The sequence below is a fragment of the Chiloscyllium punctatum genome, chromosome 34 (genome assembly GCF_047496795.1).
Source record: "Chiloscyllium punctatum isolate Juve2018m chromosome 34, sChiPun1.3, whole genome shotgun sequence".
Taxonomy (NCBI): Eukaryota; Metazoa; Chordata; class Chondrichthyes; order Orectolobiformes; family Hemiscylliidae; genus Chiloscyllium; species Chiloscyllium punctatum.
This window is the reverse complement of record NC_092772.1, coordinates 70,514,385-70,541,978: the sequence shown is the minus strand read 5'-3', so window position 1 is coordinate 70,541,978 and position 27,594 is coordinate 70,514,385. Positions and strand designations below refer to the sequence as shown.

The 27,594-nt window shown below is 44.5% G+C and overlaps 1 long non-coding RNA gene across 5 annotated transcripts; it reads right to left on the bottom strand.

Moving 5' to 3' along the window:
- Positions 1–527: 527 nt before the first annotated feature.
- LOC140458929 (uncharacterized) lies at positions 528–27,568 on the bottom strand. Of its 5 annotated transcripts, none has more exons than XR_011953773.1 (6): positions 27,504–27,568; positions 20,110–20,325; positions 19,892–19,998; positions 14,319–14,444; positions 7,818–7,926; positions 528–1,263 (listed from the first exon to the last, which is right to left on the bottom strand). It is a non-coding gene; the product is annotated as an uncharacterized lncRNA (long non-coding RNA). The 5 variants fall into 5 exon arrangements; XR_011953776.1 differs by lacking the exon at positions 27,504–27,568 and adding an exon at positions 21,048–21,096; XR_011953774.1 differs by lacking the exon at positions 7,818–7,926.
- Positions 27,569–27,594: the final 26 nt, after the last annotated feature.

Sequence of the window (27,594 nt, the reverse complement as noted above, 5' to 3'; positions counted from 1 at the left end):
GGGCTTTGTTTGGAGATATTCTATTAGTCACACGAATGGTTTACTGCTGGTGATGATATGAGTAGATTAGAGTGGTGCTGGAAAAGCACAGCAGGTTAAGCAGGATCCGAGGAGCTGGAAAATGAATGTTTTGGCAAAAGCCCTTTTCCAACACGCCTCTAATCTAGGCTCTGGTTTCCAGCAGCTGCAGTCCTCACTTTCGCACTGCTGGTGATTATATGGTAACCAAAAGCAAAATGGCATAATGATGATTTTGATGGTGGGAAGTTTGCTGTGATAATATTTCTGGGTCAGAGAAAAGGGGAAAAAGAACACTTCACATCTCACAGAACGAGAACTGAAAAGCAGTTAAATCAAACCAAAGGTTCAGACAAGGAGGGAATATTTCCCTGGAGTTTGAGTAGCTGGAAAGTGATGGTGTCTGGGAATAGACAGGATTTAATTTTACAGGAGGTTGAAAGTTTTAAAACTGTTATATTCAGACAGTTCAATTTATTTTCTTTAATTTTATTTGCGGTGCAAAAAGCTTTTACAACATTTTAAACCAAAATTTACAAACCTCGTGTTAAAGATAAATGTTAAATAAAATCCATCAAACCATCCCTCACTGAAAACTGTTGTGGAAGTGCAATCTCCTGGAGAATCCCTGCCCCCTTCTTCCTACCCGGGCTCCATGGTTATATACATACCTGGGAGATAGCAGCAGGAGGAGACCATTCGGCCTTTCAATCCTGCTCCACCATTCAATGGGAAACAGCTGACCATCCAGCTCAGTCTCCTGTTCCTGCTCTGTTCCAATCCCCATTCATGACTTTACCTTGAAGAACTATATCTCAGTCCTCCTTTGGCTTCACTGCCTTTTGTTCCAGTGGCGTTGCGGTGTTACTGTGTGGGTGTAGGCAGGGGTAATGTGATGGTGCTGCCTCCTGGAGGATACACTCAGCATCCCTCATCATCCTGCAGGAATATCAATTGGGTTTCAGGAACTAGTGATAGAAAACGTTTCCAGGATATGGGCATCACTGGCTCAGCCAGCATTTATTCCCCATCTCTCGTTACCCTTGGGAAGATGGTAGGGAGCTGCTGTCTTGTACCATTCACAGTCCATTTGGCGCAGAGAGACCGACAACGCTGGGAGAGAGAGTGTTGCAGGATTTTGGTCCAGTGATTCTCCATCTTTGGTTCATCAAATGTTGTGTAACTTAATCACGATCTGCACGTGATGTTGAGATTTCAGTCTGCAAATCTTCACCATCTAGCACCCTGTATAAAAGGAATATGTACAGATTAGAAATTCAGAACAGACAATTCTAGTTTCTCTGGAATATCTTTCTCCCCTTTCTTCTCCCAAAGCTGTAACCCTCCAGCCCTCTTACTCTCTCCCATCATTCTGACTCGGCTACCCCCTAACGTACGCCCTCTACATTCTCATGGAGTAACTGATAAACAGATCCATGCCACCACTTCCCGTCCCTGGTTAGACTCTGCACCCTTTCTGGGTTCACTTCCTTTCCCTTCAGTTGCTGCAAAGTCAATAATGTAACCGCTGAATAAAACAAAAGGAAACAGAATGGGAGGTGGCAGATCCTGGACAGAAGAGGAACCTTCAGACTGGGAGAATGGGTCAGATTCTTCCTTGTTTCCCATTGGTCAATTTCCAGTGTTATGACACGTTGCGAATGGAACTTGGTCCCATCTGGGCGCAGTGTCACTTTGACCCCCCCCCCCCCCAACTGATCAATACCATAGGCAGATGCGTCCCTTCTCCAGCCAATCACAGTGTGAAATGCTTTCCGCTAGTTACCCCAAAGACCATGCTCCAAAACCCGCCCACATTCTGTACATGTACAATGGTGGGTTTCCCCACACACGTGTGGTCCCTGCCTCAGGGACTGTGGGATTTGTAGTCCCCATGAAGCCTCTGGAGACCTATCCCTGGAAAGTGAAAGAAAGTGTGGGCTGGAGGGTGTTGTGTATAGGATATCTATTCAGACACACAGGACATGTGGGCTGTTACTGGGATTTACGAAGACATCCGCTCAGACACCTCGATTTCTGACGTAAGGAATATACATTCAGCCAATTGCGGGGTGGGGAGGTTAATAATGGGCAGCAGATTTTAAGCAGAGGTGGCTCAGTGGCTAACACTGCTGCCTCATAGCGTCAGCGACCCGGGTTTGATTCCAGCGTTCGGCAACTGTGTGGAGTTTACACATTCTCCCCATGTCTGCATGGTTTTGTTCGGTGCTCCAGTTTCCTCCCACAGTCCAAAGATGTGCAGGTTAGGTGGATTGGTCATGCCAAACTGCTCACAGGGTCCATGCATGTGCTGGTTAGGCAATTAGCCACGGGAAATGCAGGGTTACAGGGAATGGGTGGGTCTGAATGGGATGTTCATCATAGGGTTGGTGTGGATTAGAGGGATGAATACCCTGTTTCTGCACTATAGGGACTCTATTCTATTCTCATGAAGAAGAATGTACCTATCTCAATGTGTTGTGAATCTGTGGAATTTCCTATCCAAAATGCGGTGGATGCCAAGACAATGAGCAAATTTAATGAAGAGATACAGATTTTTAATTTGCAATGAGTTGAAGCGTGAGAGAGAGCAGGCAGGAAAATCCAGCTGTGACCGAGGTGAGCTCAATCATCACCGTATTAAATGGTAGAGCTGATTCAAAGGGCTGCTTTGCCTCTCCTGTGCCCAGGGCTTATCTTCTTATGGTACTAACCAGAAAGATGAATCCAAAACTCACCATCTTCACCAAAGGAGATTTTCAGAAACAGCAGGATAGTCAGGTGGATTAGTGTTCCAAACTTAGATAGTGAGGAAGCGTGTAGGAGATAATGGTTTTGCAATTTTAAACTGAGGGGAGACAGTGATTTATGGTTTTAGACTGTGTAGTACATTCACAGCGTCCAGAATACTCTGTTGTGAATATCTATCCTGTACTTTATTACAAAGCCAAGGTCACTGACAATGAAACCAAAACACCCAGGAAACATTGCCTCCCCTTGTAATCTGATAAAAGACTTGTCATTAATCTGGTTGAATTTAGAATACAGATGGAAAGCGGGAAGATTAAATCCAATCCCAAGAACCTGTGCTTAAACAAAGGAGACTACAATATGATGAGGCAGGAGTTGGCGAATGCAGAATGGAAGCAAAGACTTTACTGTGGGACAGTTGACAGACAGTGGAGGAATATCAAAGTAATTTTTCAAATTTCTCAGCAAAAGTACATATCAGTGAAAAGGAAGGACTGTAGGAAAAGGAGTAATCTGCCATGTCTAAGGAAATAAGGGAGACTGTCAAATTGAAGTAGAAGGCATACAAACTGTCAAAGACCAAGGATAAATTCGGAGATTGGAAAAACTTCAAAGATCTACAGAAAGCATGATGAAATTGGGGATAAAAAGTGATGAGTAGCTATCCCCAGGGCCAGAATAGCAGTTTACACTGCTAGAGGGAAACTTATTGTGTAGGGAACATATGGCCTCTGTAATTGTTGAAGCATTTAACAGTTACCATAGAGATAATCCTGATCAAGTTAAAAATCACAGCACACTCCAAAAGCTTGTACTTCCAAATAATCCTGTTGGACTATAACCTGGTGATGTGTGGTTTTTAAACTTTGTCCACCCCACCACCAGCTCCTCCACATCAGAATCCTGATAGATACCCCACTGAAACTGAAGTGCCTGTCAGATACTTGAGGGAGCCACAGGGGTGTGGGGAAGGGGTGTGTGTTTTAGCCACAAAGTGCTGAACTGAACTAGACTTTCTAACTGCCGTTGCCATGGAGATAATACTGAGAGACAGTCTCTATTCAAGGTCCCAAACCACAAAGGTTTAAGAATGGGAGTGGCACATCCGACAGGCGGGGAGTTACCTGATGCTACCGGGAGGTGTTTTGCATGTACACTATCCAGGTACTGCCGTGTCTCATCAATAAAGACTCAAAGAAGACCTCTCAGAGTTCTGTGCCTAGTTATTCCTATCCAGCAGGGTTCAGGAATATGAGGACACAGCAGTCAGTCTTCACAGTGGAGGATACGAAGAACATGGCAGTAAGTGATAAGGAGACTGAGGAAGGTGAGGACCTAGATAATAACCGTTATCATGAAAGAGTTAGAGCTGGGCAAGTTAATGGAGCTAAAGGTAAACAAGTCTCCTTGCCCTGATGGAATACATCCCAGGATACCAACAGAGTTAGGGGGAGAAATAGCAAATGCACTTAGAGTTATAGAATCCTACAGCAGAGACAGGCCCTTTGGCCCAAACTGGCCCATGCCGATCAGAATGTCCATCCACGCTAACCCCATATCCCTGCACTTGGCCCATCTGCCTCTGAAACCTTCCTATCCATGTATTTGTCCAAATGTCTTTTACTTGTTGTTAATATACCCACCTCAACCACTTCCACTGGCAGTTCATTCCATATACATACCACCTTTGTGTAGAACAGTTGCCCCTCAGGTTCCCATGTATTCTTTCTCCTCTAACTTAAACCGGATGCCCTCCAATCCTTGAGTCCCTGCGAAAAAGACCGAGGCATTCACCTTACCCATGCCTCTCATGGTCTTATACACTACTATAAAATATTCCCCCACAGTTACCTATGCTCTAAACAAAAAAGTCCTCGCTTGTCCAACCTCTCCCTGTAACTCAGACCCCTGAGACCTGGCATCATCCTTGTAAATTTCTTCTTCACCTTTCCAGTTGAATAACTTAAACTGACACTGCATTCATCACATTTCCCGTGTTTCCCTACGGCGCTGGAACCGATGTGACAACACCAATGGATTACAATCAATGATCAATAATTCACTCCATTACAACAATCCCATTTTCATAGCTTTTTCCATGATGCAGGAATCCTTTGGTCTTTGTGGTTTCATGGCTAATTGTCCTCATACAAAACCAATCTGTGGCTTGACTGTTCCAGGGAAATGTGCCATGATTTTTTTTAGACTTTCAAAAACCAAGTCCCCACGCTAACATGGACTTCACTGTCTCAGTACTTTTTTCGTCACACGGACATTTGAAATATTAGCCCATGAACAGAATGCAAACCTTTCCTTCCAGATGAAAAGGCCAATGATATTCAGATCGGCACGGATCAAGTAACATGAAGTTCAATTTGAATTTCTCAACTGCAAATCCCCCCTTTCAATACTCTATAACAGAGAAAACAGAAAGTGCTGGAGATCCTCAGCGGGTCTGGCAGCATCTGAAATGGTGACAGATGCAGGAAACATTGCAGCCTTGAAGAAGTGTTGAGATGATCACACCAGGCCCGTGTGCTTGATGACCATTATGGATAAGATGGGGACAGGGATCCCTTTCTGGAAGGGCCTTGGTGAGACCACACCTGGAGTACTGTGTACACCTTTGTTCCCCTTTTCCAAGGAAGGCTCTCCTGGTTATTGAGAGAGTGTAAAGGAGGATCACCAGATGAGTCCTGGGATGGGAAGATAGTTAAGGACTGCAGATGCTGGAAGTCAGAGTCTGTACAATGTGGACCTGGGGAGGTGCAGCAGGTCAGGCAGCATCAGAGGAGCAGGAAGGTTGATGTTTTGGGTGGGGACCATTTGTCAGTCTTGATAAATAGCCCTTACCCAAATCGTCAACTTTCCAGCCCCATCGTATTCATGCTGGTCATCAAGCACCTATTTATTCTAGTCCCACGTTCTGGCACTCAGCGTGTAACCGATATTGCAGTGCCTGGTGTGATCATCTGAACACTTCTTCAAGGCTGCAATGTTTCCTGCATCTGTCATCATTTCAGACACTGACAGACTTGCTGAGGATCTCCAGCGCTTTTTGTTTTTATTGCATATTTCCACCATTTTGCTGAAGCACATTGAGTCATAGACATGTAAACAGCTCCAGATTTTGTTGACTCACCGTCCTGGGATATCAGGACTGATGGCTGAACAGGGACTCAATCTCCGTTTAATCCTCCTTTCCTTTGGCTTTCTGAGCCGCTAACTACATCACTAATATTCTACCTCCCATTCCCTGTCCTGAATCTGACCCATCTAAGCCTACACTTTCGTTCCCATCCCCCTGCCAGACTAGTTACAAACTCACCAATAGAACTGGCAAAAGCCCCCATCGGACTTATCTCAGCTCTGCCCGGGGGTAACCGGTCAGGCTGGTACAGGTCCCACCCAGAAACAGTCCCAGTGCCTGAAGAATCAAAACCCTTCTCTGGTACACCATTTCCCCAGCCACACATCCAGCTGATCTACCTTCTCATTCCTGCTCTCATTAGCACATGGCACTGGGACTAAGTCTGACATTATTACATTTCAGGAGCTACATTTTAATGTATCTCTGCTCTCCCTATGTCCAGCTTTCAGGCCCTCATCCCTCTGTTTAGCGATATTGTTGGTATCTGTGTGTTGCACAACAACGGCCTGTTTACCCTTCAGCTCCAGAATGTCCTACAGCCACTCCATGATATCATGGATCTTGGCACCAGGGAGATTACATCCCATCCTGGATACATGCCTGTGGGCAGAGAAGTGCCTGGCTGTACCCCTGATTATTGAATCCTCTGCCACTGTAGCCCTGCCACTCTCATTCCTCTTGTTCTGATCAGCAGAGCTCTCTGTGGTGTCATGAACCTGGCTGATGCTGATTTCCCGAGAAGCCACCCCACCCATTCCCGCCCTTACAGAATCCCAAGTGGTATACAGTATCTGTATGAGAAGGGGATAACAATGGGGGACTCCTGTACTCACTTCCTGAGCCTTTTATTGGATCTGATGTTCACCCATTCCCTTTCTGCCTGTGTAACCCTCACCTGCAGTGTGACTAACTCACTAAACGTGCTGTCCATAACATTCTCAGTATTGCAGATACTCCACAGTGAGTCCACTCCCAGCTCCAGCTTTGAAAAGCAGTTTCCCAGTAGCTGCAGATGGGAACCCTTGCTGCACAAATAGCCGTCAGGGACACTGGAAGCGGCCCTTATTTCCCACATTGTGCAAGAGGAGCACACCACGGGTCTGAGGGCTCCTGTCACAACGTCTCTCTACATTCACTAGTTACTCCCATTAAGAGAATTTAAATGAGTTAGTAACATTCCTTCACTTCAAACATGTCCATTATAACAACAAAAAAAAAATCTTCACTTAAGCTGATATGTCATACCTTAAAAACTTAAATACTCCACAGGTATCACTGACAAATTGACTATTCCCATTGGGACTGAATTTCTGAAAGGCCTGAACTAAAATGGAGTTTCAGCTTCACCTTCTCCCTGTCTCACCTCACTATTTACACCCAACTCCAAAACACTCTCATTGAGCCAAGCAGCCCCCACAGTGCAGCCCTGTCATTTTCATTGTCTGCTCACACCTACACTGTACTGTTCCAATGCACCTCAATGGGAGCTCAGGACCAGCATTGCATCTTTCAATTCAGCCCTTTGTAACCCCAGAGTCAAAATGGACTTCAGCAGTTTCTGAATGAACAGACAGTTGTCAGAATCTGGAACGTTCCACCTGAAATGGTGCTGGAATTTGAGTCCACGAGAAATTTGCAGAGAATTGGAAGTTGGGAGTTTACAGATTAACATTATAAAGTGGATGAGTGAGACTAAATCTGACAGTTCCTGCAAAAAGACGAGGTGTAATTTGGATAAATCTGTGCTCTCTCTCAGGCCAATACCTCCTTCCACAGCTGCAGGGCCAAGAATTGAACACATACCCCAAGTGGGATCCAACCATGAACTTGAACATCTTTCTGCTTTTGGCTTGACAAAAATATTGAAGATATTTTCCCACAGATAGAACAGACAAACCTTTCTCGTTCCACAGTTAAATCCCAATGATATTCAGATCCTGAGGACTGCGCTGACTGTAGAAACTTGTTTATTGAGATCCCAGTCTCAATTATTCTCAATTAATATCCTATAAAATGAATTCACAAAACAAAGCTCACAGTCATTGCAAGAGGAATAGTGAAGACAAACACTTCTCTTGGTACGTGTTTGATGTGTAAATGCTCCTCTTCAAATCACCCCGCCCCCACCCAGGAAGAGGACACGTGCATGCTCCTTGCTGTACCTTGCCCCAAATAAAGATGCTGGCCATAACCCAGGACTTCTCACTGCCTGAGGCCCAAGCCATCTTCCCCTTTGCTGCAAACGTGGGACCAAGAGTTTCTAATTCAGACTAACGACCTGCACAGAGTGTAACTAAACCCTCCCAGTCTACACTGATACATTTCATCCGGTTTCTGCTACCACTCTCCCCTTTCCGCCTCCTGCACACACCATGGGTCATCATGGGTCCAGTGACCCTTCCTCAGAACCTGGGAAAATTAGAATCCCTTCAGGAAACAGGCCCTTTGGCCCAACAATTCCACACCCACCCTCCGAAGTTTATCCCACCCAGACCCATTCTCCTATTCTATTACTCTCCATTTCCCCCGACCTAATGCACATTCCTGAACCCTACGGGAACCTTAGCTGGGCCAATTCACCGAACCTACAGATCTTTGGGCTACAGGAGATAGGGGTTAAAGAGTAAATAATAGGTGGGGACAGAGCCCAAAGAGAGACAGGAACATTTGGAAAGATAAAGGAGTGGGAAGGTGGAAAGCTGTTAATGGAGGAGACAGGAACCTTCTCGCATCTCAGTGGCGGTGGTGGAAATGGTGGCTGATGATCTACATTGTGCCTGCAAAAAAGACCCTGAGCTTCCAATTGCCTGCTCTTTAACAAACAAGACTGTATCCCTGTCCAACATCTCTGTCTCATGCTTACTGCGGTGTTCCAGTGAAGCTTGATGCAAGCTGGAAGAACACTTCAGACCATACCAAATGGCTTCCTATTTCAAGGACTGCAATTTCCCCTCACATGTGGTCAACAATGCCCTCCAGTGTATCTCCTCCACTTCCCACACCACTGCCCTTGAACCCCACCCCTCCAAATGCAACAAAGATTGAATCCCACCATCCTCACCTTCCACCCATATACAACGCGTCATCCTCTGCTCTTTCCACCATCAGATCCAACCCCCTGAGATATATTTCCCCTCCCCACCCCTTTCAGCATTCCACAGAGACCATACCTTCTGTGACTTCCACGTTAGATCCACGATCCCCACCAACCCACCCTCCACTCCAGGCATCTTCGCTTGCCACGGCAAGAGGTGGAAAACCTGTGCCCACACCTTCCCCTCACCTCCATCGAAGGCACCACTGGATCCTCCTACATCCAGCAGAGATTTCCCTGCCCACCCAAACACCTCACCTATTGTGTCCCTTGCTCTCAGGACACCAAATTGTGGAATATTTCAGGGAACATTTCTGGGACACATTCACCAACCAACCCCACCGCCCTGTGGCCGACCACTTCGGTTACCCCCCACCCCCTCCGTCACCACGCTGCCAAGGACATGCAAGTCCTCCAACCCAAATCCGAGCCACCCGACACCTGGAGGAAGAACACCTCATCTTCCACCTTGGGAACTTTCAACCACACGGCATCAAGGTTTCCTCATCTCCCACCCCCCAACTTATCTCAGATTCAACCCTCCAACTCAGCACTGGCCTCTTGAACAGTCCCACCTGTCTATCTTCCTTTCCAATTATCCATTCCACCCTCTCACCACGACCCTCCATCTACAACCACCTATTGCCTTCCGAGCTCCCTTTACCCCAACCCCAAACACCCCTCCCTATTTATCTCTCAGCCATATTCCACCACCCATATTTCTGATGAAGTGCTGACATGCCCAATACATCTATTCTCCTGCTCCTTGGATGCTGCCTGACCTGCTGTGCTTTTTCAGAGCCACACTTTAACACAAACTGGAAGAACAACACCTCATCTCCCACTCGGGGACCCTGCAACCCTCTGGCTTCAACATCAAATTCAATAATTTTAGGTTCTGAACTCTCCCACGTCCTTGTGTCTTTGCCCCCTACCCCACATACCAGGCCTTGTTATTACGTAGCCTGCCATTACACACTACCTATGGTTAGCCACTAACAGTCCCCATAAACAGCTATTCACCCTCCCCCCGTCCGATCATTATTCACTCCTTTGTCCAACTGCTCCTATCTCTCTCTTTGGACTCTATCCCCACTTATCATTTACTCCTTAACCCCTACCTTCTGCATAAAAACAGACTTTTTTTTTCTCAGTAACATCAGTTCCTGAGGAAGAGTCACTGGATCGAAAATGTGAACTGATTTCTTTTCACAGATGCTGCCTGATCTGCTGAGCTTTTCCAGCACCTTCTGGTTGTTGTGTGTGATTTACAGCATCCGCAGTTCTTTTGGTTCTAATTTACCCGGAGTATCTAATTCAGGTCCAGCAGACTGAAACAGTGTTTATCAACCTTCCCAGTCCACACTAACTCCATCTCTCTCCCAGTATCTGCTGTCTCTCCCACTCCTTCACATTCAGTCCCCCCTCACAGTGACACTGCGCCTGCAAAGCTGATGGTCATGTGTTGACCTGCTGGACCCACCCCTCATTCACTCCCATTGGCTGGAGGATCATGCCAACTCTCCTATTGGTCTGAAGCTGTGTCAATCAGCCAGGCCCCATTGTGACATGAGGGGTGGGATCCTCCCAGGTGCATCAGAGGCTGAGGGGTGACCTCATAGACATTTATAAAACCATGAGGGGCATGGGTAGGATAAATAGACAAGGTCATTTCCCTGGGGTGGGGGAGCCCAGAATGAGGGGGCATAGGTTTAAGATGAGAGGGGAAGAATTTAAAATGGATCTGAGGGGCAATTTTCTTTCCTCACTGAGGTTGGTGCTTGTATGGAATCTTCATTCGGGAAGTGGAGGATGTTGGTACAATTAAACCATTTGGCATCTGGATGGGTATATGAATAGGAAGGGTGTAGAGTGATATGTGCCAAGTGTTGGCAAATGGGACTAGATTAGGTTGGGATATCTGGTCAGCATGGACCAGTTTAACCAAAGGGTTTATTTTCATGCTGTACATCTCTACGGCTCTGCCCTGTGATGAGCTTCATCATTCACAGTGAATGGGTCAGTATCACAGAGCACAGGGGCTGGAGGCTATTCAGCCCATTGGGGCTGTACTCTCTCCTTCTGGAGATGGTGCCAGTCAGTCCCAACTCACCTCCCATTCGGACATAGCCCTCCAAATCCTTCCTTAAAATTGTTAAATTTCAAATTTGTTTTGACAATAACTACTGAATCTTCATCCAGCTGTCGGTCAAACTGTTCCAGATGCTCAGAACTTAGTGAACAAAATAATCTTCACATTTTTCTTTGCATTATTTGCCAGTTACCTGAAAATAGTTACTAAAAATTGTGACGTTAAAAATTTCTCACTCTATACCCTAGAAACAAATCAACTCCTGGTCGAAATCACTGCTTAACCTTCTCAGCTCCGAGGAGAATTGTCTGGCCTTCTGCTAACTCTCCATAAAAGAGAAACCTATCTTAATTTTAATTTATTAGTGCCATAGAGTTGTACAGCACAGAAACAGACCCTTCAGTTCAACTTGTCCATGCCAACCAGATATCCTAAATTAATTTCGTCCCATATGCCAGCCCTTGGCCCATAGCCTTCTAAACCTTTCCCAATCACATATCCAATGAGATGCCTTTTAAATGTTGTAACTGTACCGGCCTCCACACTTTCTCTGGCAGCTCATTCCATACATATACTACGTTCAGCTTTAAACTTTGCCCCTAATATCCCTTTTCAATCTTTTCCCTCATGCCTGTGCTTTCTGGTGTTGGACTCACCTGAACAGGAATAAGACCCTGGCTGTTTACCCTATCCATGCCCCTCACGATTTTATCAACCTCTATGGTCACCTCTCAGCATCCGATTCTCCAGTGAGAACAGCTTCAGTCTATTCAGCCTCTCCCTGTAGCTCAATCCCACAACCCTGGCCACATCTGTGCATCTTTTCTGAATCCTTTCAAGTTTCACAATATCATTCCAATAGCGGGGAGACCAGGACTGAAAGCAGAATTCCAGAAGTGGCTGAATGAATGTCCTGTACAGCTGCACACTGATGTCACAACTCCTGTACTCAATGCACAGTCCCAGAAAGGCAAGTACACCAAACACTTTCTTCACTACCCTGCCGATGATTCCACTTTCAAGGAACTATGAGCCTGCACTCCAAGATCTCTTTGTTCAGCAACACTCCCCAAGATCTTCCCATTAAGTGTATAAGTCATACCCTGATTTGCTTTTCCAAAATGCAGAACCTCACATTTATCTAAATTAAACTGCATCTGCCACTCCTCAGCCCATTTGATCGGAGTCGCATTGTACTCTCAGGTAGCTTTGCTGTCCACTGCACCTCTAATTTTGGTATCTATTGTAACCATAGCTCCTATATTCACATAGAAATCATTTATATAAGTGGCAAAAAGCAGTGGACCCAGTACCCAGCCTGACAGCATATTGCTCATCACAGGCTTCCAGACCAAAAAGCATCCTGCACTATGACACTGACTGCTCTGCAAGGTTAGAGCTCATGGTATACAGGGAGATCTAACCATTTGGATACAGAACTGGCTCAAAGGCAGAAGACAGAGGGTGGTGATGGAGAGTTGCTTTTCAGACTGGAGGCCTGTGACTAGTGGAGTGTTACAAGGATCACTGCTGGATCCACTATCTTTCGTCATTTATATCAATGACTTAGATGTGAACATCGGAGGTATAGTTAGTGAGATGACACCAAAACTGGAGGTGCAGTGGACAGTGAAAAAGATTACCTCAGAGTACAATGGGATCTTGATCAGATGGGTGAATGGCTGAGGAGTGGTATTTTGGGAAAGTAAATCTTAGCAGGACATATACACTTAATGGTAAGGTCCTGAGGAGTGTTACTGAACAAAGAGGCCCTGGAGTGCGGGTAGATAGGATAGCGAAGGCGGCATTTGGTATGCTTGCCTTTATCGGACAAAGTATTGAGTACAGGAGTTATGAGATCATGCTGCAGCTGTACAGGACATTGGTTAGGCCACTTTTGGAATGTTGCGTACAAATCTGGTCACCCTCCTATTGGAAGGATGTTGTGAAACTTGAAAGGGTTCAGAAAAGATTTACAAGAATGTTGCCATGGTTGGAGGATTTGAGCTAGGCTGGGGGTTGAATAGAGGTTGAATAGATTGGGGCTGTTTTCCCTGCAGAGTCGGAGGCTGAGAGGTGATCTTATTGATGTATATGAAAACCTGAGGTGCATGGATAGGATAAATAGACAAGGGCTTTTCCCTGGCATCGGGGATCCCAGCACTAGAGGACATAGGGAAAGACTTTAAAGAGACTTGAGAGGCAACGTTTTCACACAGAGGGTGGTACGTGTATGGAATGTGCTGCCAGAGGAATTGGTGGAGGCCATTACGATTGCAACATTTAAAAGGCATCTTCATGTGTATATGAATAGGAAGGATATGGGCCGGGTGCTGACAGGTGGGACTAGATTGCATTGGGATATCTGATCAGCATGTACTGGTTGGACCGACGGGTCTCTGTTTCTGTGCTATCCATCTCTGACTCGTTGACCTTCCAGCCAATTCCGTATCCAAACAGCTAGTTCCGCCAGAATTCTATGGTACTGAACCTGCTAACCAGTGTGTTATGTGAAACCTTGTGTCTTTCTCAAGTCCAAGTTACTGATTTCAAAAGAAAAGCCATGCTGACTCTCCCGAATCATTTCTTGTTTTTCCAATGACACGTAAATCCTGTCCCTGAGAATCCCCTCCAACAACTTCTCTGCCACTGACTTCAGGCTCACCGGTCTATAGTTCCCTGGCTTTTCCTTACCACCTTTCTCAAATAATGGCGCCAGTCTTCCAGCACCTCACCTGTGGCGATCGATGATACAAATATCGCAGCGAGGGGCCCGGCAAAAGCTTCCCTAATTACCCACAAAGTTCTGGGATACACCTGATCAGATTCAGGGATTTATCCACCTTTATGCATTTTAAGACATCCAGTACCACCTCCTCTGTAATATGTACACTTGCCAAGTTATCACTATTTATTTCTCCAACTTCTCTAACTTTCATATCCCCTTTCATTAAAATCTGACATCAAATACTTAAAATCTCTCCCACCTCCTGCTGTTCCATAGACAGTCTTGTTGATCTTTGAGGGTGGCTATTCTCTGCCTAGTTATTCTTTTCTCTTTAGTGTATTTGTAGAATCTCTTTGGATTCTCCTTAAACCTATTTCCCAAAGCTATCTCATGTCCCCTTTTTTGCCTTCTGGTTTTCTGCGAGTATACTCCTACTTCTCTTATCATCCTCTATGGATTCACACAAACACAGAGGGGTCTGTACCTGCCATATCCTTCCTTCATTTTCTTGACCAGAGCCTCAATTTCTCAGGTCATGCAGCATTCTCGATGCCTCCCAGCCTTGGCCTTAACAGGAACATACTATCTGTGTACTCTCATTGTCGCAGGCCTATGGAGGCAATGGCAGATGAGGACAGAGAAACAATCATTATCAGTGAAGAGGTCGGGTTGGGAAAGCTAACAACTCATCCTTATCTCTATAATTCATCTCTAGCCTCAGAACTATCACTATCTCTGTATCAAAGACATCTCAAAATCTCTGCAACATCCTCCAACCTCTAATCTCCTCCAGTCTCAACACACTTTGTATCTTTAATCTTGTCCACCCTCTCAAATCTCTGTGATGTGCCTTTCTTTCATTCCAGCCTTCAGGATAACCCATTTTTATTTCAGATTCCTGCACCCAGTGCTCCACAATGTCCCACTTAACCTCTGTCACATTTCCTCCAAAAAACATTAATCAATCACGTATCATCTATTCTAATATCACCTTCTCTGACCCGGTTTCTATTTGTGGCTTGTCATATTCCTATATTACGCATCTGTGGTCTACATGACAGAAAACGGTTTTGTGGTCCATTGGGTTTATGCTGTAAAGAAATCTCCCAGCTAACTATTTTAATCCCATTTTCCAGCACAGAGGCCATAGACCTGTTAGTCTTGGCCTTGCACGTGTGATCCTAAATAGATTTTAAATGCCTTCGGGATTTCTGTCTCTCGCTCTCTTCCAGACAGTGAGGTTTAGTGCAACTGTTGTTTTATGCTATCACCCACAGGGTTCAGAGATGCTGGGTCTGTGCGCACCACAGATCGCCCACACATTGGGAAGGATGGCAGGGTCCCTGACAGGGGGCACAGGAGATTTACCAGGATGGTTCAAGGAATGGGGGATTTTAGTTGCAGAATTTGTGGGGCTTTTTTAACATTAATTGTTCACGTGACATGTGTGTTGCTAATACACATCAAGAATAACCATCCGCAATTAATGGACTCTCCTTTTCAACCTCTCCCCTTGCATGTGCTGTGGTAATATTCAGGTTAACCACTACTAGACATCTCTCTCTAATGAGTGAGCAGTCCTATGGTCGGGTAGGACAATGCTGACTTGATCTTTTACAGTGATGCCACTGTGCCTCGAGGGTGGGGAAAGGGAATGCTGAAGGTGGTGGACGGGAAACCACTCAGGTACAGTGCTTTACCCTGGAGGATGTTCACTTTCTTTAATATTGTTGGGGGGTGGGGGGGTGCACTGATGCAGGCAAGTGGAGAATGTTCCAACACAATCCTGATGTGTACCTTATAGAGAGAAAACAGACATTGGGGAATCAGGGGTTTGGGGAAACTGAGGAGTTCTCCTTGTAGCAAAGGAAATTTGGAGAGCTGTGACAAAGCGGTTTACAAAAGTTACACGTTGTAATAATAAACCTTAGACCCATCAGCTCATTATACAAGGGTTACAGGACACATGTTGAAGATTTGGGAAGATCTATTGAGAGGATGGTTTGATTCAAAGGAGATCTTTTATTCAGCAAATGGTATTGATCTGGAACACAATACTCTCACACAATATGAATATCCAGGTCCTGATGTATTGAGTAATTCTGTCAGAGTTTGGCGTTATAATGACTGAGATTTCCATCTGAATATCTGCCTGTAATACAAGTTTATAAAATCCGTCACTGTCAGTTCAAGTTTGAAACACATACAATCCCCTCCTCCTGGCACAGGAGGACTGTACACATTACCCCTGGCGGAGGTTAGCAGGAACTTCAAGGGCAAATCTATGTGGGTATTGATGAGTTTCCACCTTGGGACTTCATGTGACTGAACATGAGACAGAATGTCCCAAGATTCAGTGAGATGTGGAGAGCAGGATTTGCTTCCTTTTCTTTCCTTCCGTTCTGCCGCTGTGCCTCCTCAATAAGACATGGGGGTGTGAAAGGCTCATGCACCTTGATGGGCAAGATGTCTCCATTCTGACCAATGGGCAACAACCTCCTCTCAGTCATGAAACAGAGTATCCCTGAAAGATAGCAACTGAGCATGCTTCCCACTGCCCAGTGCTCACAGTACATGTTTCGAATAATGAGGGGGGAAATCTCCGAGAAAAGGCATAACAGGAAAGTTCCAAAAGGATTATAAACAGTTTAGAGAGAAATATGCACAGGAAACCTGGGCAACTAGTTGGCAAATAGAGTATAACTTGGGATAAACTGTAGAAAGCTGCACCACAAAGGGACTGGGGGAAAATGAGCAGGAAACACAGAAAGCGAGCACACAGTTACAACATGGAATCAGGAAAGGGAATGGAATGCTGTCCCTTATTTCAAAGAGTTTGCAATTTCAGAGTTTGGTGCATATACCTTAGGGCAACTAAACAAATGGCAAGTGAGACCACATCTGGAGTAACGTGAACAGATTTGGTCACTTTAGTTCATGAAATAGAGCAGTTTATTGGAGGCATTTCAGAGAAGATCCATTGGGATGATCCCTGTTTTGAAGGGATTATCCTGTAAGCAAAGGCTGAATAAGTTGGGAATCTACTCACTGGACTTTGGAAGAATGAGAGATGATCTCTGAAACATACAGAATGCTGTCGAGGTTTGACAGGATAAATATGGAGAGGATGTGTCCCATTACGGGTGAGTCTTGAACCAGATTCTGGGTCAGTCGCGGAATCAAGGGTTCTGTTTCAGATTTGTTAAGTTAAAGGCAACACTGACACAGGTTAGGGTTTCAGTCGCAATGAAGCTGGGGTGAGAAGGAGACAAGCAGCATTTTAGAGATTGGAATTCCTGGTGTTTGTGATTGTGTAGATGTCTGATCAGAAGGACACCTTGGGGTCAGATATGAAAGCAATATTATGAAGAGTGTAGACACTTCCCAGTGAGAGGGAGGGGCACAGCAGTAAGGAAATGAATTTGGAATAGCAACTGAAGGCAATGGGTTTAACAATTACAGTGTTTCATTGGAGTGAATTGCAGCTAATCGAAGCGTGGTAAGCAGATTGATAACTGAGTAATAGTGGAGAAATGGAGACGGAAGATGGGAAGGGAGAGCTGGACATTGTCAGTGTACATGTGAAACCTAACACAGTGCTTTTGGGCGATGTTACCTCGTGTCAGTATGTAGGTGAGAAACAGGACGGACTAAGGATAGATCCTGGAGGGACACCAAATACAATGAATTCAGAAAGGGAGAGTGGAGATCGAGCAGGATTTTCCAATGAGGGTGAGGTCAAATATTAGGTTTTAGCAGAATGGGAGAGAAGGACATAACCAGAAAAGACAGACAGACAGAACAAGGAACAATATCTGTGAATTGCAAGGCGGGGGGTGGGGGGGAGGTGCGGGCGGAAATGACGGTGACAAGCAGGAGGATGAGACAGAGATTTGGAATGTCCATGATTTAGCTACACTAGGGTAAATGGCCAAGATGACCTCAAATAAGGCTTGACAAGGGACTCTAGGAAATGCAAGTTTAGGACTTACATGAGGAGCATCCTTGTGAGGCAGAATGGCTTGGTGGGCTCGTGGAGAGGGAGGAAAGAAGCAGAGGCAGCTGATCGGATTGTCTCAATGTTATTGACAGAGAAACTCCATGTGCTCCTCACTCTTGTTGTTGGAGGGGAGGATGGAGGAGACAGGATAATGGACATTGTTTTTATTTCCAAAACAATAAACAAAACCTGTGATAGTGATTCTAAAAATAAGTGAACAAACCTGTCGGATTTATCAAGAATATTAAAATATACAACTGAAGTTCAGGTTTGAATCCCAAATTGGTAGAGGGTGGCTCTGAAGTCAAGAAAAAATTAACTGGAATGAAGAATCTACTGTTTGCCATGGAACCACTGGGGATGTTTTTCTGCTATTGACAATGTCCTTGAGGGAAAGAAACCCGACAGTGGACCATCAAGTCACTCATTGTATTAATCACTGCACAGTTTCAACAAAGGAATGAAACTAGATGGACCACATTACATCGACCAATGCACAAGCAAATACAACCACAAAATCAGCCCTCTTGACCCTGCAACTTCCGCCTCACTGTGGGCCAACAACAGCAGCAGAACTGTACTCCAGCCCAATCTGAAATCTCATTGCCTGATATCCCCCACTTAACCATTAACATCAAGGCAGGGGAATCAACCCTGGTTCAATGGTGAATGCAGGAGGGCATGCCAGGAGCAGTACCAGTCATACCTGGTGCAGCTACCAAACCTGCATGCCAAACACCACAAGCAACACCAAATAGAACTAAGTGATCCCATAACCAACAGATTAGATCTGATTTCTGCAGTTCTGCCACACCTAGTCAAGAATAGTGATGGACAATTAAACAACTCACTGGAGGAAGCATCACAGATATCCCCACCCTTAACGTTGTAAGGGTCTCACACATTCATGCAACAGATAAGAGGACAGCATTAGCAGCGATTCTCAGCCAGCAGTGCCAAGTGGATGAGCCTTCTCCATTGGTCCCTCACATCACAGATATGAATCAACTTGGTTGAAAACTCATTTCAAATCAGATCAAGAAATGGATAAGCAGTGTAAAGGTATGGGCCCTGCCAATATTCTGGCAATAATACTGTTGGCTGTGCTCCAGAACTTGCTGCCCACCAAGACAAGTACTGCTCCAGCACTGGCACCTACCGACTTTGTGGAACATTGCTCAGGGATGTTCCAACACAAAAAAGCAGGGTAGATCCAACTCAGACAATTGCCCTCCGTCAGTCCACATTCGCTCAGCAGTGACGTGATGGAAGGTGTCATCAACAGTGCTGTCAAGCAACTGCTCAGCGATGCCCATTTTGGGTTCTGCCAGGGCCACTCAGTTCCTGAGCTTGTTACACACTTGATTCACAAACTGACAAACAGCTGAATGAGGTGAGGATGACAGGCCAGACCCCCTCCAAGACCACTATTTCGACTTCAGTCATATCACCTGACGTCACCACAGTCTCAGCTCATTTACTGAATCTCTCATTCATTCCTTTTGTTAACTCTAGATTTCATTATCTAAACCCACTCCTGGCCAGCATCCCACATTCACCCTCCCAATAATCTCTGGAATATTGAAAACTCTACTGCCGAAGTGCTCACTTGTACCAAAACTTGCTGATCAATCAAAAGACTCCCATTTGTAAGCGACAACAATTTACTTTCGCACCTTTGAATTAATTCCTGGCTGTAATCATTCCTATCTCCCTGCACCACACACCCTTTCATATCTCAATAACTCATTTTAGTTCAGACTCTCAATGATGTGTTTATTTTTGAGTTCACCTGTGTGACTGTTTCTATAGACTCCAAGGGAACATGGTCTGGAATCCCCACTCTAACCCTCTAAGATCTACTTTCTTCCTTTAAGGCATTCTTGAAAAACTGCTTATTTGGCAATGGTTTTGATCACTGGACACAATATTCTCCATCTGTAGCCTTATGTCAAAAGTTCTCAATCATATTTTTGTGAAATTAAAACCATGATGATTTGTACAGATATCTTCTACTCTTCAATATCGCTGAGTGAATAATCTGTAATGTCTCTTACCCAACCACGTTGTGGGAGCACCTTCACCACACAAACTGCAGCAGTACAAGGAAGTCAAACATCACCCTCTCCACAGGCAACAAGGCTTTGGCATTGATCACTGGTTTCTGTGGAAGGAGAAATACACAGTTGATGTTTCAGGGAGTGCAATATGAATTACAGGGAATGAAAATGGTGCAGAATTTGACTGTCAGAAAATTGAAGGAAAATGCACTCACTTATTGGAAAAAAGAATTCTTGACCGTCAAAGATATTGTGGAAAAGATAAACTGATAATGGAACATCATACGGTCAGGAGCCGGGCAGCAGTGGACAATTCATTTGCATTCCTGAAGAAGGGCTTATGCCGAATCGTTGATACTCCTGCTCCTCGAATGCTGCCTGCGCTGCTGTGTTTTTCCAGCTCTACATTCTTCAATTCATTTACAAAGCAGCTGTGAAAGTAATAGTAAAATACTATACAGATCAAAAATTTACCCACGAGAGACTGAGGAAGCTAGATAATGAACAAGTGGACATCAGAGAACCCAGAGGTGAACCAGAGCAGAGTTCACTTTTATGATCCCACAGTAAAAGATGTCTAACACAGAAACAGACTTCTTCGGTCCAACCTATGCCAACCAGATAGCCTAACCTAATTTCCCCAAATTTAATCCTTTTTGGCACTCCTCAGCCCATTGGCCCATCTGATCAATATCCCACTGTACTCTGAGATAACCGTCTTCATTGTCCACAATACCTCCAATTTTGGTGTCACCTGCAAACTTCCTAACTATACGGCCTCTATTCACATCCAAATCATTTAAGTGAATGACGAAACAAATCCAGAAAAAAGTCCATTTCTCTGGGTTTGAATGTGCTCTGTGTAAATCCTGCCCTATGACTCTTTTTCCCAGGGAAGGCTGTACATACATCCCTCTGAACTTTGCCCCCTACAAAGCTGGCGGCCGCGCACGTGTCCAGTGACTCATTGCCCCGAATAAAGATGGCGGCGCTCACTCGGGCCGATTACTCAACGAGGCATATTCCCATTTGCTGCAAAAACGCGACTGTAAGTTTCAAATTTGTATTTTCCGATGTGTAGCAAATGATAGTAAAACCTCTCAGACCATACCAACACCATTTCCCTCCCACTTCCTGCTGTTTCTTTCCTTACCGACAGCTCTCCGCACATATGTCCCTAAAATCCACGCCCACCGCGAGGGTGATCACGTGGTATAGTCTAGTGCCGCTCTTATTCACTGATTGGTCGGAGGACCAACTGCCCCGCCAGGTCCTCCAGCTCCGCCCCTGCCTTTCCATTGGTCCGCCGCTGACATCAATCACTTCTTCGGTCCAACCTGTCTATGACGACCAGATATACTAACCTCATCTAACTAAATTAAATCCTATCTGCCTGTCCTCAGCCCACTGGCCCATCTGATCAATATCCCATTGTATTCTGAGATAACCTTCTTCATTCTGCACAATACCAACTGTTGGCTGGAGCTTGCACACTGCTTCGTGGCTTTTGTTGCTGTTTCTCAATTACAAGAGTGAGGGACAAAGTTAAAAATCACACAACCACCTGATGAAGGACCGGCAAAGTAGTGCTTCCAAATAAACCTGTTGAACTATAACCTGGTGTTCTGTGAATTTTAATTTTGTCCATCCTAATCCAACAACTCCAAGTCACGAGTGATGGAGGCATGCATAATACAAGAACAAAAGATCTAGGAAAAGTAGAAGGCTGTCCTGCCCTTCGAGCCTGCTCTACCATTCAATAAGATCATGGCTGATCATTTTGTGGACGCAGAACCATTTACCCACGTTCTTACCGTATTCCTTAATTAATTATTTCTCTTTTTAAAAAACTAACTTAGCTCTAAAAACATTTTCTGAACTAGCATCAACTACTTCCCTGGGCAATGCACTCCATAGAGGTCAAGAAGTTCCTTCTCAATTCAGTCCTAAATTTGCTGCCTCTAATCTTGTGGTGATGCCCTCTTGTCCTAGCTTCACCGGCCAGTGGAAACATTCTCTCTATTTCTATTTTATCCATTCCATTCATTATTTTATATCTTTCCATTCTTCTGAATTCCAATGAATATAATCCCAATCTACTCAGTCTCTGTTAAACCAAACTCCTCACCTCCGGAGTCAACATAGTTAACCTCCTCTGCACCCCCTCTAGTGCCAGTACATCCTTGAGCAAGAAAGGAGATAAAAACTACATGCAGTACTCCAGGTGTGGGCTCACCAGCACCCACTATAGCCCACCTCTGCTTTTAAACACAATCCCTTCAGCAATGAAGGACAATATTCCATTTGTCTTCTGAATTGATTGTTGTACCTGGTGACCAACCCTCATACAGAAGGATGTTCAGGTGCCTTTGCATAGCAAATAATGCATTTTTTAAAAATTCAAATAGTAAACTTTTTACTAATATTACTCCAACCAAAGAGTATGACTTTACATTTATGAACATAATATTCCACTTGCCAGCCCATTGCCCACTCACCCAATGTATCTCTGTTCCTTTGCAAAGTTTCCCAGTCCTCCACACACTTTGTTCTGTTACTCATCTTAGTCTCATATGCAAACTTTGACACCCTACATGTGGTCCCCAACTCCAAATCATCTGTATCAATTCTAAATAATTGCAGTCCCAACACTGATCCTAGAGGCACACTACTAGTTACTGATTGCCAGCCAGAATAAGGCTTATTTATCCCCACTCTTTGCTTCCTGTTAATCAACCAATCTTCTATCCATGCTAATACTCTATCCCATGCACCCTTATATAATGCAACAGCCTCTTGCGTGGCACCTTGTTGAAGGCCATTTGGAAATCCAGGCACGCCGCATCCACTGGGTCCCCATTGTCCACCTTGCTCGAAATGTCTTCACAGAATTCCAAATGATTTGTCAAGCATGACCTGCCCTTCATGAATCCATGCTCTGTCTGCCCAATGGGACAATTTCTATCGAGATTCCCTGCTTTTTCTTCCTTGATAATAGACCAAAGCATCTTTCTAACTACAGAGAATAAACGAACTAGTGTAGAATTCCCTATCTTTTGTCCACCACCTTTTCTTACAGTCCTTCCTTTTCACTGGAATATGTTTTTGCTGAGCACTTCCTAAAATGTCTTTGAAAATTTTTCACTGCTCATCAACTGTCCCACCATAAAATCTTTGTTTCCAGTCTACATTATCCAGGTTCTCCCTCATTCTATTTTAGTTCCCCGTGTTCAAGCACAGGACCAAGGTATTAGATTTTATCTTTACACACTCCATATGTGTTCTAACTTCAATCATACAGTGATCACTTCTTCCAAGAGGATCCCTAACACTGAGGTCATTAATTATTCCTGTCTCATTGCACAGGGGCCAGATTTTGGATAGCTTGCTCCTTGTCAGTTCCATTTCATACTGTTCAAAAAAACTATCATGGATACACTTAATGAACTCCTCATGGCTACCCTGACTGAGCTGGTTCGACCAATCTACTTGTAGATTCAAATCACCCATGGTAATAGACATGCCATTTTTACAGGCTTTAGTTACTTCTTTGATAATTGCCCATCCCAATGTGACATTATTATTTGGCCTACACACTGCGCCTATCAGTGACTTTCTTGTTAACATTTTGAAAGCATCATTCCTGTTTCTCCTAATGTATGGCAATAAAAACAACTACTTGCATTGCATGGAATCTTTCACAATGGCAAATCTCCTAAGGTGCTTCATGGATGATCAAAACATTGATTAAAGAGAATGATTTTAAAATGCATCTTAAAAGAGGATAGAGAAGGTTAGGGAGGGTATTCCACAGACTTCTGTCCTTGGCAGCTCCAATTGCGGAGTGATGCAGGTGGGGTGGGTTGGAAAGGCAACGTGCAAAGGGGAAATCGAGGAGTGCAGGCAGTGTTTAAAGTCTTAAGGACAGAGGAGGTTCTGGACTGAGTCTGTCTGTCATAGACAGTATGGCTGCCTCATGGAATTTGAAGCACCGCAATGGGCCCATGCATGTTATGTTAGTCAAGGATAGTATAACGGTGGCTGAGAGAACATTTGATGAGGACTTCTCTACTGAAGTAGTGTGGGCTGAGTTAGAAACAGGAGAGGGGAGGTCACACTGCTTGAACTTTTTAATAGGCTGCTGCAGAGTTCCAGGGAGGGGGAAGAGAGTATTAGCAAAAATACTCTGGGTAGGAGCGAAAGTAACATGGTGGTCATTATGGGGAACTTTAACTTCCCAAACATTGACTGAAAATGCTATTACTCTAGTATGTTGGATGGATCAGTTTTTGTCCAAGGTGTACGGGAGGGTTTCCTGACACAGTATGTCGAAGGGCCGACGAGAGGGGATGCCACATTGGATCTGGTGCTTGGTCATGAACCGGACTAGGTGTTTGGTTCAGTTGTAGGTGAGCACTTTGGAGAGATTAGTACAATTCAGTTATGTTTAGTTTAGCGATGAAAAGTGATAGGTACGTGCCACAGGTGAAGAATTATCAATGGGGCAGTGGCAATAATAATGCAATTCAGCAAGATTTAGGATGCATAGAATGGGGTAGCAAAATGCAGTGGATGTAGACAATAGAAATGTGGAGCTGGTTTAAGGAACAAATATTGCGTGTCCTTGATTGGTATGTCCCTGTCAGGCAGGGAGGAAGTGTTAAGGTAAGGGAACTGTGGTTTACCACAGAAATTGCATCTCTTGTTCAGAAGAAGTAGGAGGCTTATGTGTTGATGAGGCCATGCAGACTTACAGATCACCTCGGAAGGATTTAAAGAGAGTTAAGAAGAGCAAAGAGAGGACATGAGCAGTCTTTAGCAAATAGAATAAAGGAGAACCCTAAAGCTTTCTTTAGGTATGTGAGGAATAAAGGATAGGGTAGGAATAGGGCCAATCAAAGACAGGAGTGGGAAGTTGAGTGTGGACACTATTGAAATTGGAGAGGTGCTAAACGAATATTTCTCATTGGTTTTCACTCAGGAAAATGAGAATATCGCAGACAATAATGAGGTAGAAGATGTTAGACGAGAAAGGATCGAGGTTAGTTACGAACAGGTGTTATCAATTCTAAAAGGATTGAAAGTAGACAAGTTCCCTGGGCTGGATGGGATTTATCTGTGGATTTTCTGGGAAGCTAGGGAGAAGATAGCAAATACTTAGGCTTTGATATTGAGTCGTCATTGCCTACATGTTCAGTACCAGAGGACTGGATGATTGCAAATGTTATGCCCTTGATCAAGAAGGCCAGTAGAGATGACCCAGTTAATTATATTCCAGTGAGCCTTACTTCTGTTGCCGGAAAGGTTTTGGAAAGGATTATAAGAGACAATATTTGTAATCATCTGGCAAACAACAATATGATTTCAGATTGTCAATATGGTTTCGTCAAGGGCAGGTCTTGTCTCACAAACTTCATTGAGTATTTTTGAGATGGTGACCAAGCATATAGATGAGGGTAGGGCAGTTGACGTGGTATACATGGACTTCAGTAAAGTCTTTGATAAGGTTCCAAATGGTAGGCTCTTAGATAAAATGCAGCGACATGGAATTGAGTGTGATTTAGCAGTTTGGATTAGAAACTGGCTTTCTGAAAGAAGGCAGTGAGTGGTGGATGATGGAAAATAATCAGCCTCCAGTGCGGTTATTAGTGGTGTGCAACAAGGATCTGTTTTGGGACCACTGCTGTTTGTAATTTTTTATAAAAGTCTTAAATGCAGGCATAGGTGGATGGATTGGTAAATTTGCAGACGACACGAAAGTCAGTGGAGTAGTGGACAGTGTGGAAGAATATTACAGGTTGCAAGGGGACTTGGATAAAGTGCAGAATTGGGCTGAAGGGTGGCAAATGTAGTTCAATGCAGCTAAATGTGAGGTGATACACTTTGTGAAGAATAACAGGAAGGCAGAGTACTGGGTCAATGGAAACATTCTTGGTAATGTAGATGTGCAGAGGGATGTTGGAGTCCACGTACATAAATGCCTGAACGTTGCCACCCAGGTGTACAGTACTGTTAAGGTGGCATACAGTGTGTTAGGTTTTATTCATAGATGGATTGAGTTCTGGAACCACAATATCATGCTGCAACTTTCCAAAACACTGGTGCGGCCATATTTGGAATATTGTGTGCAGTTTTGGTGCCATATTTCGGGAAGGATGTGGAAGCATTGGAAGAGGTGCAGAGGAGATTTACCAGGATGTTGTGTGGTCTGGAGGGAAGGTCTTATGAGGAAAGGTTGAGCAATTTGAACGTGTTCTCATTGGCAAGAAGGCGGCTAACAGAGGATTTGATAGAGACATAAAAGATGATCAGAGGCTTAAATAGGGTAGACAGTGAAAGTCTTTTTCCTAGGATGATGACATCAGTGTGTATGAGGGGGCATAACTACAAATTGAGGGGTGATAGATTTAAGACAGATGTCAGAGGCAGGTTCTTTTCTCAGAGACTGGTTAGCGCGTGGAATCCACTACCTACTAATGTAGTTAACTCAGCCAATTTAGTGAGATTTAAACAGTCCTTTAGATAAGCACATGGGTGATTTCAGGATAGTGTAGGGGGACGAGCTGAGAATAGTTCACAGGTCGGCGCAACATCAAGGACTGAAGGGCCTGTTCTGCGCTGTGTTTTTCTCTGGCTATTGTGCTACAAGAGATTTTTACTGTCTTAAACAGAGTGATGGATCTTGTATTGTGAGCTTACAAAGTGTCACTGATCTCAACCAAACATGTACAAGGTAGCGAATGCTGCCTGACCTGCTGTGCTTTTCCAGCAACACATTTTTCAGCTCTGATCTCCAGCATCTGCAGTCCTTACTTTCTCCATGTACGAGGTAGAGTCAGGGCAATAATAAGAGGCTGCAACAGGAGGGAGACAGGTATCTCCATCCAAAACCCGACTCCTTCTCAACTGTTTTCACCACAAAAACCGAGCGCCTTCCAGAAAAGCATCTGTATAATCACCACAACATTTTGCCCCCACAATCGTGGTATCTGGCTGTGCACGAAGAGCAGTGCAACAGTTTGTACTGGGACCCTGAAACGCTTGGTAAAGAGTCAAATCATCTGAGCATTGAAAGCCCCATCACATTGCATGCATTTTCTCTTGTTTTCACTCTCTTCCTGACTTCCCTTAGTTTTCCTAATGAACCTGCTAAAGTTGTTATTACACACATCTGCACAAGCTGTGAATTGAACCCAGGCCTCTCGTTCAAGATTCGGGATATTTTCACCGCGTCACAAAACATCGACTTGAACTTCCTTTGTCCCTTGCCTGCTCAGTCACACCTGAATCAACTCTGCAATTGGGAGGAAGGGGCGGAACAGAAGGACCGAGTAGCGGCCGGTCCTTTAACCAGAGTGAATGAGGAGAGGGGCCAAAGCATTCTCGGGAGTGAACGCTTCAGGATTGGTCAGAGAGCAAACTATTTTGCAGGATTGATCATTCTCACGACATAGTGGAGCATTAAACGTCTCTCATAAATCAATGTGAGATTTTTAAAAATACTGTAGTTGAAATGTAAATCGGATAACGTACATATTTCCAATCGATTCACACTACTCGAGAAAGAAACTTCTTTTCAAACTCCCAACACAGTTGGTGATTTACATACCTGGCCGGTATGGTTGATTTGGACCAGACAATTTCCATGTTAGACATCTCCATGATTATAACTCGACAAAGCAATTGATAATGATTAATAT